The following is an 8,485-nucleotide window of genomic DNA, read 5'->3' as shown; positions in this document are numbered from 1 at the left end:
ATCCTGACTGCACGTATTCTCTTAGTTGAGCATACAAGAGCTGGTATGATTTCAGATGGGAACAGAGAGAAATGTTAACTCTTTCTTTAAAAACAAGGGCTCTTCTCTGCCCTGACGAATCTCCATGTGAATGTCTTGCTCCACTCCCTGTCTGTGGACTAACATTTCTCTGATAATTGACAGTAAGAGCAAAAGGTGGATTTCCTGCATAGGCTCTCGGTGCTATTTGCCCATTGGGATCTGTTTGCTAATAGTGGCAGATGAGAGAAAAGGGGAAATGAGCTCAGCGTTCAGATAATTAATACCTCTCTCCAAAACGTGCTCAGTTTCCAACACTTTTCTTGGGTGGGAAGAATGTCAACACCTGAAATTCAGCAAAACAGCTGTAAGGGCTCTTCCTCCTCCAGCCAGAGCCCGGCAATTCACATGTGCATGGTCTGAAGGACTCTTCAGCTATTCCTTTTGATCCGGCAGCCAGGAGAGGGAGCTCGGCATCCTAGTCCCAGGCTCCACTCGCCCAGCGTCACTGAAGACAATGTTGATGATTCTTTTGTTCAGCAAATAAAAGAAGTGGCCCACGAGGGAGCCGTGTTGGCAGCTGCCTTATGCGGGCTTCGGGGAATTGCGGAAAATCGATGCTTGCCAAAGGCAAAATGGACAGTACCAGTGGAAGAAAACAAAACTAAGTCTCAGGCTTCTAAGAGATTATTGCATGCGGAGGGACTGGTTTTGGAAGTCTGGAGTGTCTTCAGTCCCCACAGCCATCAGTGGGAGCATCAAGCACTCAGGACCAGTGGAAGAGCATGAGGTTCAACTTGGGACCTTGGACTTTGTCACCAAAGCCCTAAGGAAAGTTCTGTTTGTAGAAACTTTGGGTTCCCTCCGGGAGCACTGGGCACTTGCAGTTCTACTCGAGCTCAGCAAGGGCAGTTGGGTATTCAGAGATTTTTGTATTTCAGTGTTTAAGCATGAGGATAGTCACCTAGCTTTTGGTGTCAGGAAGTGAACGTTCAGAGCATCAGAATGGAAACAGATTCCCAAATGTACTGAGCACTGGTGGAAAGAAAGCACTTTATAAATGGATAATTATTCAGTGCCAGTCTGGCAGGAGTTCAGTAAGATTTGAAGTGAGACATTTGTATAGATAGAAATAATTTAAAAAAGGAGTCCCATACTCCTAGTCCAAACTTTGAGTTCAGTGATGACAGTTTAATTGGTTCTGCTTATTAACAGTGCTGTGATTCCTGGGTTTACTGGAAATGCATTTCTTTATTTCCTTTGGATGCCTAAGATCCTCGGAAGAGCGAATTGTGGGCCTGGCTTGGCCAGCCAGCTGAAGAATTGAAGATATCACCCTGTGTGTTACAGAGATGTTCCTCAGTGCTGTTTCAGAAGGCCCCACAAACCCATAACCATCCAATTCCAACACAAGCAGTGCTGTTGTGATCAGCCACATCCAGAGTTGCTGCCTCACCAGCTGCCATTGGTCTTGGGGGTATCCTTTTCTGATGTAATTTTGGTTCTATTTCTCCTGTAAATGTTTGTATTTGTATATGTTGATCCCTAATGACGGACTTCTTCATAGAACACAGTCCATCAGTCACTCCCAGAGCTGCTGTAACAGCATAGACAAGTACATGTTCCAAATACATTTCCTTCCAAATCCAGTTTGGATAAGGACAGAGCCTGGAAGTGAACCACAGCCAGCCTAATCCTGACAGATAAATTTTCCCTGGGGCTAGGGTGAAGAAAAGTTATTCTGAGAGTGCCAGATGGGCGATGGAAACATCCTAACAATACCTGCCATTAACATATCCAGTGCTCCTACACCTAAGAGCTTTCAGGCTGAGACTCGCACCCACCCTGTGGATGCCTACAAGGTCAGGTGCTGCCTAAGCCAAATGAGACTAAGGGTGCAGGCACCCTTATTGGACACTGCTCAGGGCAGAGTTCCAGTGACTGGGGGTGTTAGTTCTGCTTTTGGCTGAGCCAGTCTCCTTGTTCTCTGTGAAAACAGCACAGGGTGAGAACACACCCCATTAACCTTCCAGCATGCAGAACCCAGGGATGTCATCCTGCTCCTGGTGAGTGTGGTCAGGTGTGGCTGGCATTCCTCCATCAATATCTTCATTTATAATGGCACTTCAGCTGTTCCCAGGAGCGTTTGCTATATACTCCATGGATTTCTCTACCTGTGTGGACCTCACTGACATGAAAAATAAGCACGTTTTCTGAGGATACCCTCATCTTGGAGAAGAAGCAACACCACGAAGACCAAGCAGCCAGACTTCTGCATCTCACTGGCAAGCCAGAGGATTTGCTCAGTCCTCATAAGTTCATAGAGCAAAGCCATGAGATTGTGTGCATGTTCCTTCCTTCGGGTGGTCCCTCTGCTGATGGGCTGTCAGGCTGGATGTCAGGAAAATGTTCTGCACCAGAGGGTGGTGTGCATGGAACAGGTCCCCAAGCTGCTGGAGCTCAAGGGGTATTTGGACAATGATATCAGACATATGATCTGATTTCTGGGTTGTCCTGTGTGGAGCCAGGAGTTGGGCTCAATGGTCCTCGTAAGTCCTTTCCATCTTGGGATATTCTATGATTCTATGTGGCACATGGTGGTTTCTTTCCTAGGAGCCCTCCCAGCCATCAAAAGACAGAGTCTCTTTCCTAAGATCCTTCTGTCAGACAGGGGTCTTCAATGAGTCTTTTAAATTCAGCACCAGTTAAGTGATTAAGGAATTAGGTATAAGTATATTTAAGATATCCCACAGAATCATTTGAGTTGGAAGAGACCTTAAAGGCCATCACTCCAATTCCCCTGCAATGAGCAGGGAAACTGCCAGCTCCACCAGGTGCTCAGCCCCGTCTAGCCTGACTTCGAGCCCCTCCAGGGATGGGGCACCACCACCTCTCTGGGCAACCTGTGCCAGTGCCTCACCACCCTGATTGTAAAACTGTTCTTTCTTATATTCAATCAGGATTTATTCACCAACTTTCACCTCTTTTTCCGTGCTTGAGGAATGATGAGCAACCTCCTTGCTTGTCGTTATTGGTCATGCTCATTAGCAGATCTTCACTCCCTCATGAATATTGAGATTGGAGCTCATTTGCAATTGGTTGGCTGTATCACATGGCCCATCTCTGTCTCCTGGTTGGAAGGACGCTCATTCAAATAGAAGCATGTTTTCTGGGTCTGCTCACGTATTGACTTTGAAATTTGTTTCCCACAAACATTTGTCCTCACAGCCCAATTGCTTCGACGGTGGAAGAAAGCAGGCATAAAAGAAACATGGGCATTTATAATTAAAAGGGAAAGTCCTTAGCTTTGTTGAATCTCCTACCGGAGGTGCCAATTAGAGCCTGCTGGATCCTGGATAGAGACACCTGCCTGCTTCTCTCAGCTCGATGCAGAGAGGTGATGAGCAGCAGGCACTGCACCTGCAGCCCATCAGCAGGTTATGCATGAGCCCAGCTCCCGTGTCCTGCAGCCAGCCAGGCCCCAGAACTTTTAGAAACTGAAAGGCTGAATGAAAACATCAAATACTGAGACAGTTTTGCAGGAATATCAACTGGAGAAGAATAACACACATACACAACTGCACCAATACCATCACTGGGCACAGGCAGCTCCAGATTTTGTAGCTTCCAGACAAAGTCAGCAGCAACCGTCAGAATCTGTGTTTCAAGTCCGACCTTCTGCTTTTATCTATATTTTAAACCCCACACAAGGTATACAAGGCGAATGTTGCTGTTACAGTCAGAAAAGCCTAAATAATGGATGAAGAACAGAGCCTGCAAGGAGGGGGGGGTAAAAAAAAAAAGGGGGAGAGAAAAAGAAGATGAGAAAAGCTTGGGGAGAAAAAGGAAGGAAGGAAGAAAATGAGAGAGAGAAAGGAAAGAAGAAAGAAGGAAAGAAAGAAAGAAGGGGAAGAGCCCCCCAAATCATCTGGAGAGGCTGACACTGTCCATGGAACACTTTTTTCCCCTGGTGGTGTGATGCAGGACACAGAGCATCGATCTGGGATGTGGAAATTCCTGCTCGCCATCCAGAGCCAAAATGGAGCATCTTCTGTGCTGCCCTTGGTGTAGCCCGAGCTCATCCTCCAAAGGGGGTGCACGTAGGAAGGAAAGGTCTGATGTTAGGCATGGTGAGCGAAGGCTGGACAGGGCTGTGCAGTGCTTGGAGGTGTTAAATGCCCACAGTATTTATATCCTTTAGTACTGAGATGGGAGTTTGTGGGAAAGAGTTTTCCATCATGCGAGCATGCATAGGGAACAGCCCAGGCTCCCACTCTCCTTCAGGCTAAAGTAAAGACAGAAGACCCTCTTTTGGGATTGTCTAGGGCTGCTTTTTGCCTTGCTTTCCCTAATTATCCATGCCTTTTGCTGTTCATGATTAAGAGGGATAAAGCAAGACTTGTAGCATGGAGGTGGTATTTGCTTTTGGCAGTGTTCAGATTCACCTGAGCCCCACTGAAGACAATTCACATCTATTGCCATAACGTACAGCAGAGCTCAGCCTTGTGAAGAGAACAGTGTTTTGGTGAGTTACATATGTGGAGTAGCTTGCAGGGCCCCCCTTGCTGCCTCACCAGCCCACAGAGGGATGCTGGCCCTGGCATACAGGAGCTGAGAGCCTTACAAAGCACAGTACAGCCATCAAGGCTTGGCGCAGAGGCAAGCTGCACTTCCACTCCCTGCAAAGTGCACAGTCACTTGCCCGCGACTCCCTCCTGGCTCATTTTAAGTGGATTCTGGTATTCTCTCTATCCCTGCTTGTTTTTCAGGTGCTCATTTTTTCCAGCATCCTCTTGCTAATCAGCCTGTGTCCTTTCTCCTCTTTTGCCTTTGGAAAAGTGCCCAGGAGCAGGTTCTTAGCAACTCATCTATGCCAGCGGTCATGGTTTGTAACACAAAAGTGACTGCCTGACTCCAGCCTCCACCATGATGTGCTGTGACCTGTCAGCCACCAAACATTTGTGTCATTGGTGCTTAGAAAAAATGTATAGACTCAACCCTCTGCTAAGCAAGGGATTTTCTTGGCTGTAGAAAGAGCAAGGAAACAGCAAGGCTGGCAAAAACTGAAGGCAGGAAAGTTGGTCTGGAAGGACATTGATCCATCAGAAAAGAGACAGAGATGTTCCCTCATTCATGAGCAGCATAGTAAGCCATGTCGATACAATACATTAGTAATAAATGGTGGGAGAATAGGAAGAAATAGCGCATCCAAAGGGGATACTCAAGTACAAGTTCTAAGTGTTTCTTCTACCAGAACTGTGTCAATCATCTTCTTTAATGAGACTTCAAACAAAGTCTGTCTGGAGTATCTGAATGTCACTGTAGCTGTAGCAGCAGACATAGTACAGGTGAAGGATCATTTCTGTGTCACCAGGCTGTGATTCAGCCCTGTGGTAATACCTTCCCTTGCTGAGGACCTGCAAGCACAATCATGTAATGACACTGATATTTGGAGAGGTATGATGCAGATGGATATGCCAGGTGTAAGCCTTAGAAAGATGTCACCTCCAGCACCAAGGCTGGCATTGCCACTCACTGTTTCGTTGAAGGCGTGGGATGCCCTTAGGGCCCTCCACCTCATAACCCTCCCTCTTCCATAGCTGGAAACATGGCATAGTTTACTGGAAAACCCACGAGAAAATCCAAGACCTTGGGAACTCCGAGAGATTTCTTGTGGGGTGTGACCTGCAGAAAATTCAAAGCTTAGCATTCATCTGGTGGTTATATCCAGGTGGTCAAGCTGAGCAGGGACAAGCATTCAGCATGTGAGAACTGAATGCAGGGTGGGGGTGAGTGGAAGGGACTTATTTCAGTTAAACTCTCATTTAACAATACTCAGAGCAAGAAAAGCAGAATTAAAGCCTGGCTGCTGATTTTATTTTTGTCCCCACAGGCTTTCCAGAGAGCAGAGGGAGCACTTGTGCATGGCCCAGGTTGCAGGAGGATCGATGCAGGGTGCATTCATTCAGCCATCCCGAGAAGAATTTGTGGCTTTGGCTCCTTTCCAGGTAGAGAGCTGGAAGAACACAGTCTAACCCACTGGTGAGCATGCAGAGCAAAGCTCCATTAACAAATGCACCAAGCAAGATGCCCTGCAAGTGGATCCTTAACCATTTGCTGGGAAGCACTTGGTTGGAGGACAGAGAAGTCCAGCACATCTGTAAGTGAAGGAGGGAGAAGATAGAGTCTGGGAGGGAACTGGTCCAACTCAGGTTGGATATTAGGGAAAACTTCTGAGAAAGAGGGGTGAGGCTGTGGAACAGGCTGCTCAGGGAGGTGGTGGAGTCACTGTCCATGGAGGTGTTCAGTAAAAGGGTTGATGTGGCACTGAGGGACATGGTGAATGGGCATGCTGGGATGGGTTGAGGGTTGGACTTGATGATCTTAGATGCTTTTTCCAACCTTAATGATTATGATTCTGTGATTCCATGATCTGCACAGCCTGCTAAATCCTCATGGTCAGGAGTCACCAAGGATGTCATACAACATATCCTACCATGCTCTAGACCGAGTGAAAAACTCCAAAAAATAAAGGGAAGTTTTCCCTAAAAGCATGTTGAAATCCTAGTCTGAAATAAAATGACCTAAGCTGGGAGTGTAAAAGCACTGGGAGTTGATCCCGCAAAGACTCAGCCTGTTGAGCTTAGATACTTGCTTAGGGAAGAGAGATCCAGCCGAGAGGAAATCCCATGCCAGGGTGGCATATAAACCACATCACCCAACTGAGCATTCATCAGGGGCTCCGCTAAACCTGCCCAGCCAGGACTCAGAAATCTCCACACTCTCACGATTCCAGCAATTGAAGGCCGTTGTGCCTAAGCTTTAATTGAACCTTTTCTCTAAGCGCTGCACAAAGAGCAAAGCCCTGTAGAGGGAGCTTTAAGGTTTCCTTAATTTAACCAAAATATCCTGCAGCCCACTTAACAGCACATTATGAAGTTTTATCATAAATAATTAACACTGAACTACAATTGACATCACGAAGCATGTGGCTGGCTCAGTGAGTACCTCCCAACAGCCAGTCCTTCAGCAGGGTGGGTGCACAGCCACCATGGCAAACAGCAGCCCCTTCCAGCAGCCAGGGGAGGCTTAATGCAGCTGCTCCTGGTGCTCAGCGCAGCAGATGTTTAACAGCACCGTTCTGGACAAGGAGCAAAGGTAAAAGATTGTTTCTAATCTGATTGCAGGATTGATGTGGGGAGGACCATGGGCAAGATTTGGGATTGGATACGTTTTGGTGATAAGGTCATAGCTCTGCCCCCCAAGCTGGTGCAGTATCTTGTTTTGATGGGACGCCAGCTCTCAGATGAAAGGCAAGCTGGCTTTTCTGATACTTTACAGTCACTTCTGGCAACTTTTGTAGGATGTCAGGAAGGGAGGTCCATGCTCAGTGGTCCAAGGTAGCCCCCACACCCTGCCTGGCACAAAGAACCTGCTCTGTCCAAGCTGCTGCCCTAGAGTTACTGCAGAACTGGCTTCCAGCTGTGTCAGTGCCAACTGGAATGATGGTCCTTATTCCAAGAGGGCTGTAAATTAAATTTCCAAAAGGAAATCTTCCTGTACAAAAAAAAAAAAAAAAAAAACCAAAACAAACCCAAACCCAAAACCAAACCAGCCAACCAATAAACCATCATTATCAACAACAAAAAGCCCACACCAGAAAAGCCCAATAAACATATCTCACATGTCACAAATAGCCAGACCAGCTTCCATCCTGTCTCACAGCAGAGCTGGGCTTCTCCATGAGCTATAGCAAACAAAGCTCAGCATACCATGAGCAAATCCCCTGCACCCCCTGGTGCTGCTTTGCACCCCTCAGGTCTGTGTCCCTGCCTTCCCACCTGCAGCACAAAGATGGCAAGCAGAGTGGCTGCACCTGGTGATGAATTAGTGATGGGCAGAGAGCTGACCCTGCATCCTGCTGGCAGGATCGCACAGATGCTGTGGGCTGCAAACAGTTGCAGGACAGAAGATTCCCATGGTTTTGGCTGCAGAGAGTATCTAGATCTGATCCCCTTTCCACTCCCCTCCTTAAGCTGTGTCTTTTAATAAAGACATAGAAGCAGCATGCTTGAGGAGCTCACTTAGATCTGAACCAAACAGCACAGCTAAGGTAAGGAAAAATCCATGTGAGAACCCAGAGGTTGTCAGCACTCCCTTACGCTGGCTGCAGGAGAGCAGCGCAGTGCTGAGCCTGTGCATGGTAGGCACCAAGCAGAGCAGCCTGCGAGGGAGAAACTCAGGCAAAGGCTGTTGAAACATCTCCGGGAAGAGCCATCAGGAGCCATTAGGCCATGCAGAGGAGGCTGTGCTGCCTGCACATCTCCCAGCTGGGAGCCCTCAGTCTCTGGTGGGAGAGGCTGGAGCCGGGACTCTTTGTGCTGTTGGTTCAGCCCCAGTCTGTCTGCCTGAGCAGACCCATGGGATGGGATAGATGAACCCTGAGGCTCAGAGCATGCGGTTAGCC

The sequence above is a fragment of the Numida meleagris genome, chromosome 8 (genome assembly GCF_002078875.1).
Source record: "Numida meleagris isolate 19003 breed g44 Domestic line chromosome 8, NumMel1.0, whole genome shotgun sequence".
Classification (NCBI taxonomy): Eukaryota; Metazoa; Chordata; class Aves; order Galliformes; family Numididae; genus Numida; species Numida meleagris.
Note: the sequence above shows the minus strand (reverse complement) of the source record.